This window comes from Lissotriton vulgaris, chromosome 8 (assembly GCF_964263255.1).
Source record: "Lissotriton vulgaris chromosome 8, aLisVul1.2, whole genome shotgun sequence".
NCBI classification, from domain to species: domain Eukaryota; kingdom Metazoa; phylum Chordata; class Amphibia; order Caudata; family Salamandridae; genus Lissotriton; species Lissotriton vulgaris.
Genome location: NC_141696.1, coordinates 87,341,612 through 87,350,266, shown reverse-complemented (window position 1 = coordinate 87,350,266; position 8,655 = coordinate 87,341,612). Strand labels below are relative to the sequence as shown.

The 8,655-nt window shown below is 45.6% G+C and overlaps 1 long non-coding RNA gene across 1 annotated transcript; it reads right to left on the bottom strand.

The window, feature by feature from the left end:
• Positions 1–5,316: 5,316 nt before the first annotated feature.
• Positions 5,317–6,703, bottom strand: LOC147693461 (uncharacterized). Its single transcript, XR_015299105.1, has 3 exons — positions 6,617–6,703; positions 6,147–6,526; positions 5,317–5,504 (listed from the first exon to the last, which is right to left on the bottom strand). It is a non-coding gene; the product is annotated as an uncharacterized LOC147693461 (long non-coding RNA).
• Between the last annotated feature and the right edge of the window lie 1,952 nt (positions 6,704–8,655).

Genomic DNA, 8,655 nt, shown 5'->3' with positions numbered 1-8,655 from the left:
AACGATGACAGTGCAGTAAAAATCTTCACAGCTACGCATGTGCAAAGACTTCACTCTGGACAAGCTTTTGCGTCTGCAGCTCTGTTAGCCATATTTTCTGAACCACCTTTAGGCCTCACTTTGGAAACTATTATTAAACAAACACAAGACATCAATTAATTAAAGAATTGAGACCCATTCTGTTACCCGCCCCCTTTACTAAATAATCCTGTTAATTATGTTACCTAGCAAAAGCACAGTCAAACAGCATTATAAATACTGACAAAGACAATAGACATAATGCACATTAGTTTAACCCCCGCGTGTATTGATGAATGTATTCTTAAACTAAGTTGACAAGCTTATTAATTTAACTACAGTTATGGGAGATTAACTTAACTAGTTTGAACAAATTCTTGTTCATCACCTTGCTCCATCACAAGTCAAAGCCATCTCTCATCCATCGTACCTTTAGAGCTCAATCATTATAACATTCAAGGCACAACATTACTTTTACTTGTTAAAAACTGACCTTTCACATACACCAAACAAGTTTCACCCATGTTTTAAGATGTCATTGTGACTGAATCAAAAGGCCAAGTTCTCCATTACCTGGAACATACACATCTCAGTTATATTAGAAAAATAAAAGAAATGTTATTTTCACGTTTCCATTTGGGATAATATCTAGCTTATTTATATTAGTGATACAATAGTCAGAACGTTTCTCTGTGTTACCAATAAAACAAACGATGATTGTAGTGAGCCCACGACCATGCGCGTAACCCTGGAGCCGATGGCGGGCCAGATGGTATAATTGAATGGGCACAAGACCACTCAGGGTCTTCAGCCCGCAGAGTTCATTCGTGTGTGCGCCTCACGTATGTTCCCTACCAGCGCTAGGCATCTGCCAGGCTCTCACTGCAATAATCCCTGTATGTGGTGTGTATAGAAAAATAATGACCTGCTGCAAATTTAATATTTAGTACTCGCAGACCATCACATCGCTGACCTTGTGAACCAACTTCAAATGTGACAAAGTGTTACCCATCAATACGAAAACCAAAACAGCAACAAACAAACTCAAAATGAATGTGGAGAAATGAGACTACTGCCTGGGTATCCAAATAATCATCGGTGTCAGAATGCATCTGAGAGGCGAAGACAAGACTCTCTTGCGCATATTAGAGCAGCTGAATTTCGGCTTCGAAACTCAAAGGTACCGAACACGAGCTGCCAAATATGAGCACAGTACAAGGATGGACTCCAGCTGGGAGGTCTTAATTTGACCAGGTCCTGCATGCTCTAAAGTTCCAGTTGTACAGTTTTGGCTGAAATTTCATCCACACAAATATACAGCCATATTTACAAACATTGGGACCACAATATCTAGCTATTTGACAAGAAGTCTAAGCCCTTTCATATGAATATGTGGTAAGAAAGAAATTTCAATCAATTAATTGTGTTATTAAATCCATGCCCATGTATTCCAGTCTTCAAAATCATACTAAAACAGTGTATTATTTACAGTTATGAAACGTATCGATTCATTCTATTTTCAATCTAATCGTGATACTGTTCCGCTATTATTAAAATCATTGGCATGTAAGGCTTATCATCTGCAGTAGGAGTTTCTTCTGATTTAATATTGTACGTCCTCCTCTGTTACAACATCCTCAAGCAGAAATTACTTCTCTTCGACATTTACATTTCTTCTTGTGAACACGTGTGCCACCCTGGTTTTGGACCTTGTTCACGGTATAGACACCCAAAAGAAGAAATTAAATATTTTTCCTTTAGTAGTACTAACACTGAATTTGTTGTTAACTGTGAGTTGTGATAACAACTAAGTTGGCACATGTGCTGTTAGATTAATATGAAAAACCTTTATAACATTACGATATGTTAGCTTACTAGTCCCCTGTAGTTCGCATGTCACTTTGATAAAATAGAAGGGGCTGCAGAGGTTAACTAGTCCCCCTTCTGTAACACAGATCACTCTAGCCATGTGAATCATCAGAACACAAAGGGATGTTCCCTCTTTTATATCCTCCTTCTCAAACAAAAACCACAATCGTTGTCAGGGAGAAACACAAAAGTAACTCAATTTACCAGTGGTTTACATAAAGTGAAAACACCACAGAAAAATCTCACACCAATTTCGAAAAATAAAGTACAGTTAAATACATAAAATGACACCAAACAACAAATATCAACTTAGTAGAATCAGAGTTGAGCAGTTGCAAAGACATTAGGGAAACTAATGCTTAGAAGCAAATAGTGGTAATTATAGTTATCTGGTTGCGCTGGACCAGTACTAAGTGGCAAACTCGAACCAGCAGTGTTGCAATGCATGCTGGGTACAGGACCAAGCTTGCCATTTGTGTTCTTAGAATCAAGATTCAAAGTCCATGTTGGCCTGCGCAATGCTTCACGGGGGAGCCATTAAGCAGGTGCTGCAATGTGTGATGCTGTGTTGAGATGCGTCATGCTGGGTTGATGCAATCAGGACCTGAGAGGCTGGTGTTGGGATGTGTCACACGGTGTCAATGTGTATTGATAACTTACAAAAGGTCTTTCTCAGAAAGGTTCTTGACACTACAAGCAGGTTTACTAGCAAAGATCAGTGCTGTGGACCAGGTATTTATATTTGCTTGTTCTGGAAATATATGTTGCTGAACAAACAAAATCTCTATGTGGTCATTGTAGACCTACGTGCAGCCTTTGATCTTGTCCAACAGAACAACCTTTAGAGCTTCTTATGTAAACTGGGTGTTCTGCCTGGTCCATGACGGTAATGGTAGTGGTCTGCATTGCAGATATCTGCATCAAGATGCATTGCACTGGGGCGAGCTGTGAAGCCACTGATCAGGAGCTGCTATACAAGGTCCGACATGATCCTTTCGTGTAGCTAACTATGCATTGAGGGGAAAAAGGTGAACTTTTAGACTTCATACTGGGAAACAAATGTGTACTCCATGGGTGTGTTTTAGTGCCCATCTTATTTTCTTTACATGCTAATGATGTGTCCACCCGCCTATTAGATTACCTGATTGACTCTCCTACTTTAAACGTCACAAAGTCAAAAACGTACTTTCGCTGATGATTTGGTACTTATCTCAATGATACCCAAGGGTCTCCAAGAATTGTATAGACCGATTTTGGTATGTGATCTGAGAGGGTTAGAGTTGAATGCTGCAACAAATAAATTCATGGTTTTTAGTTCTGGAGCACCTAGAAAGTGTAAACTGAGAGTGGGGACCAATGTCCTGGAGTGTGCTTATAGCTTTGATTATTGGGGGATAAAGCTATTTGATGGATTTACTGCACGCATGCACTTTTGAACCAGATCTTATTCACTTTATACAGAGCCGAGCTGTGGGGTGCTGAAGATATGCACAAACTAGCTGCAGCTGAGAACAACTTTGTAATATCCCTCCTCTCAGGTCCAGTTAGCGTGCCGCTAATCCCGCTAGTCTTTGATAATTAGCTTAAAAAAATATCTGATCTAACCAAACTGAAGACCCTGGTTTATTGGCTGAGGCTGTGGATTTTCCCTAAGCTAATTACCTATACAAATTGTGCCAAGGACTAATACACATAAAATTCCTAGGTTAAAGAATGTGTCTAACTGGCTCACTAAAGTGCAATAATCCAACGACCATCAAAAAGGCCAACTTTGAAGCACTCAAATCCTGTTATTTGGGGCCCGATGTAGGTAAAAGGGATTTTCCGATTTCAAAATACCGAGGCGGTCCGAATCGGTATTCTGAAATCGGAAAACGAGATGTAGCAATAAAAAGGCGAATTAATACCGATTCGGTCGGCATCGGTAATGTGAATCGGTACGTTCCGATTCGGCACGGACCGAATCGGAAAGTACCGAATCGGCTAACACCGAATTGGAAAGTACCGAATCGGCTAACACCGAATCGGAAATAGCCGAATCGGCTAACACCCAATCGGAAATAGCCGAATCGGTAAAATCCGATTCGGCAATTATTGAATCGTAGCTATGAAAACACACCCATGGCCAAAAAGCCCATAGGAATGCATTGAAGACACCGATTCGGTAAAATCCGATTCGGATAATACCGAATCGGATTTTACCGATTCGGTAATATCCGATTCGGTAAAAGCCGATTCGGCAAAAGCCGATTCAGCCAATGAGGTGGCTCCCCCTCCCCCACCCAAACAGGGAGTGGCAACCCTGGCAGGTGCAGCTAATTAAGAAGTTTCTGGAGAGCCAGCCTGAGCTGAACACTCACAGTTAGCAGCAGTGGGAGTAGGAGGTTGTGAACTGTAGTGAAGAAGATGGCAAACCAGAGCGAGAGCCAGAAGTCCTCCCGGAAGAAGAAGCCTAAGTTCAGCACCACCGAGCTGCAGGTGTTGGTTGAGGAGGTGGTGAGGGTGCACCGCCAGCTATTTGGAAAGCTGTCCCTCAATGTGCCAGACAGCACCAAGAGGAGGATCTGGAGCGAAACCGCCCAAAAGGTGAATGCTGTGGGTGTCACCCCCAGGTCCCTGGATGAGCTCAAGAAGCGATTCTATGACATCCGCAGCCTCACAAAAAGGAAGATGGCAGAGATCCAGAGGCAGGCTGGAGGCACTGGTGGAGGCAGGAACCCGGCGCCACCCCTCACAGACCTCGAGGAAATGGTCTCCACCACCATTGAGAGGGAGAGTGTTACTGGAATTGGGACCCTGGACAGCTCAGCCAGAGCTACAACTACAGGTAAGAAGCATGCGCATCATGACACACCCTACCAGACACCTCCCCATTAGACACAATGCATAGGCAAACCCCAGCACAGTACTGTAACCAACATACAAGAGACAAGCATCATGGCACATGTAGTCAGCAGAAGTTAGCAAACTATGGCAGTGCAGAATCACAAGACAGGAAACAGTGGAACACAGTCTAAGGAGATGCAAGGACATGTGGAATGCTTTAATTGTACTGACTATAATACATCGGCACTCAATTTACAAATGCTTCTTTGTACCTAGGGGCACCATCAGGCGGACAAAGTATGTCAACAGAGGCAGCAGCACCATCTGACACTGCACTCGCAGGGCCGAGCACCAGCCAGGCTGCCGAGGAGGAGGAGGACGTAAACACCCTAGGGCTTGGTATGGCGGGAGACCTGGTGATAGACTTTGAAGCACTGCACTCCCCACAAATGTCCAGCACACCCCCCTTGCAGTTCTCCCTAGAGAACTCCCCGACAAGTGACCTCCTTCCACCTACACCAGCTCCTGCCACAACCATGGCTTTGGCACCAGTACAACCTGTCCTGGGAGCAGGGGCTCAGGGCCCGGCCAGCACCACACCCCCACCAGTGGCACCCCAGCCCACTCAGCAGGCCGGCAGCAGCAGTACCCGGCGCCGTGCCATCACCACCACTGCTGCACCAGCACGGGAGGGCAGTGTCTTCCTGGGCCTCGAGGGAAAGATGGTCAAGATACAAAGGCAGCAGGCAAAATCCATGATGGCCTGCCAACGCCAGCTCCTGCAGCACAACCTGCAGATGAGAGAAATGGTAAAGGGATTTCAGGCCTTCGTGGAATCAAACAAGGAGGTGGCAGCAGGTTTAGGCAGGCTAACCACTGCCATAACCCAATCATGTAGCAGACAGGAGGAGCATGAGCTGGTGCGCAGGCGGGATGCCCGGGTGCTGAACCGCTGCATGAGCCGCCTTGCTGCCGCAACGGCACAACTCTGCCAGCGCAGCGCAAACATGGAGTCTAGCCTCAGTCAAAATACGGCAGAGCTCACAAGGGGAATGGCCCGCATCACGACTGCAATGGAGGCCATGATCATCTCGAACACTGCCACAAATCCTGCCCTGGACCTGGGGGATGCTGGGGACAGCAGCAGCCGCAGCAGCCCGGCCAGCGCTGCGTCTGAGCCACGCAGGAGCAGCAGGCGCTCCGCAGATGCCGCTGGTCATTCAGAGGGGGCTGAGGGACACCCCAGTGGGGCTGCCAAGCGGTCAAAGAAATAGCCTTGCAAGTGCGGGTGAGGCAACCTGGACCTTGGACTTTTGTTTTGTTTTCCATTACACCATTTTTTTGTTGCACATCAGTGCAGTAACTGTGTTGCAACAGTATTAAAAATTGTTTTTTCACAACAAGCATTTAGCTGTCTTTGCATCTGTACTCACTCAGAAATAGTTTTCAGTAATCTCCTCACGTCTGTATCTGCCATCACTTGGCGTACACACCCCAGCTGGCTGTGTCAGTGGCACAGCTTCGTCGTCGTCATGGTCCTCGTAGTCAGACAACTCCACCTCAGTGCCCTTCTTCACCGCAAGGTTGTGTAACATTGCACATACAGCTATGATCTTGCAGCAGGTGATGGGGGTATACTGCCTTGCACCTCCACTCTTGTGCAGGCATCTGAATCTACTTTTCAAGATGCCAAAGGTCCGTTCGACAACATTCCTTGTGCGTATGTGGGCCCGGTTATACCTCCTTTGGCTGGGTGTGGAGGGGTTGAGGTAGGGGGTGAGTATGAATGACCGGAGGGCATATGCACTGTCGCCTGGAAGAGAAAGGGGTAACATTACACACATGCATACAATGTATTCCACCTAGCTACTGTGTGTTATGGGGGTCTGATGATGTGTCTCACCTAGGAGGTATCCTTCACCAAATTCGCCAGCCATCAGCCGTGCATAGATGCCGCTCTGTTGGAAAATATAGGAGTCATGGGTACTCCCTGGAAATTTTGCTACCAGGTCTGTGATGGTGCACTTCGCATTGCAGATCACCTGCACGTTGATGGTGTGTGTAGATTTCCGATTGCGGTATATGTATTCTGTGTCCGCTGGTGGGCATATCGGAATGTGCGTGCCATCTATGCAGCCAATGATTTGGGGGAATTGTGCCATCTGGTAGAAGTCAGCTTTGGTTTGTAGCAGTTCTGCGTGGGTTGCAGGGAACGAGATGTATTGGTCCATCCTGTCTATCATGGCGTCAAGGAATGTGTGGAAGAACCTTGACAGGCTGCTCTGGGTCACTCCTCCTGCCGCTGCAACTCCACTTTGATAGCTGCCAGACGCCAGCAGGTGTAGGCTGCATAGCACCTGGACGTGTGCTGGGATGGCGTGTGCCCTTGGGGTGGGGTGGTCCAACAATGGTTTGAGGTCCCTGATGAGCTCAAGTATGGTGTCAGAGTCCAGCCTGTATCTCTGTAGGATCTCAGCCTCAGTGAGCATGAACAGGGTTATCCTCTGTCTGTAGACCTGTTCATTTCTTAGCCATTCCCTCTGTCCTTCCTGCTGTAGCCGTAGCCGCCTCGCAATGACATAAAAAGCTGCCATCCTGCAAGTTGCAATGCATTTTGGGGCTGTTTTTATGGGTTGGAGTTGGTTACCACCTGCTTGTAATCCATGGTAAATACCGAGTGATTTCTACCCATTTTGAGCCGAAATCGGAGTTTCTGTGCCTCCCTACATCTGCCCATCTGTCCGAATCGGGGAATTTCCCGATCGGTGATTCTACCGATTCGGTAGGTTCTCCGATTCGGCTTATGTCCGATTCGGTTCATCTACCGATTCGGTACATGGACCGAATCGGTTAATTTGCGATTCGGTGTCCCTACCGATTCGGTACATGGACCAAATCGGTTAATTTCCGAATCGGTGTCACTACCGATTCGGTACGTGGACCGAATCGGTTAATTTCCGAATCGGTGTCACTACCGATTCGGTACGTGGACCGATTCGGATAATTTCCGAATCGGTGTCACTAACGATTCGGAACGTGGACCGAATCGGTATTTGCATCCGATTCGGTGTATTACCGATTCGTTACATATCCGATTTTCGGTATGTACGTATCGGATTCTTTCCCATTCGGTACTCATTCCGATTCAGTTTTCGCTCCGATTTTGAGTTTTTTCATTGCCCTACATCTCGATGGCTGTTTACCGATCGGTAAGGGCCAAAAATCGGGATTTTCGGCCTTTACCGATTGGTAACGGCCTACCTACATCTGGCCCTTGGTCTTTGTATATGATCATTACATCTGAAACTCAGCGATTGGGCGCTTAAATAACCCATGTTTTGATTTCAATGAGGGATAGCATTTTTAAATAGTCCTTGACAATATTACCCCTACACTTACTAAAACTTTGTTTCAAACATTGTGTATTGTTAACTTACCACTCAAAGCTTTTTCTGCAAAGTGGCAAAATAAATAGTCTTTTAGTATCTTCCCGGCCTATGGCATAGGTCCAGAAACATGGAGCATATGTTGTTCTGTTGCCTAGTGGATTGAAAAGTGAGATGTAAATGTATACGTCCTGTGGGCCTGAATCTTGGGACCAGGTTGCATTTTGTAGCTCTTACGGATACTTCAAACCATAAAGTCTTCACTTTGAGCTGTTTTCTGTTAAGTGTCTTGTACAAGAGGGACATTTTTTTAGCCTGAGCTCCAGTCCTCTTTTGTGGCACCAGGCAGGGCTTTCATTTTACCAAATTGTCATGAGGCCTTGATAAGAAGCTTGATAACAAGCTGTTCATTAATTGCGTTTGTGTAAACAAATATTGTAATATTTGGCTATATGTGCATTTTAGCATTCTGTTTAAATAGTTTTAGGTATACTCTCTAGAGTTAGTATGTTCTATTACTTAGAGTTTTAGTATTGCAATTAAGCTTCTAGAAAAG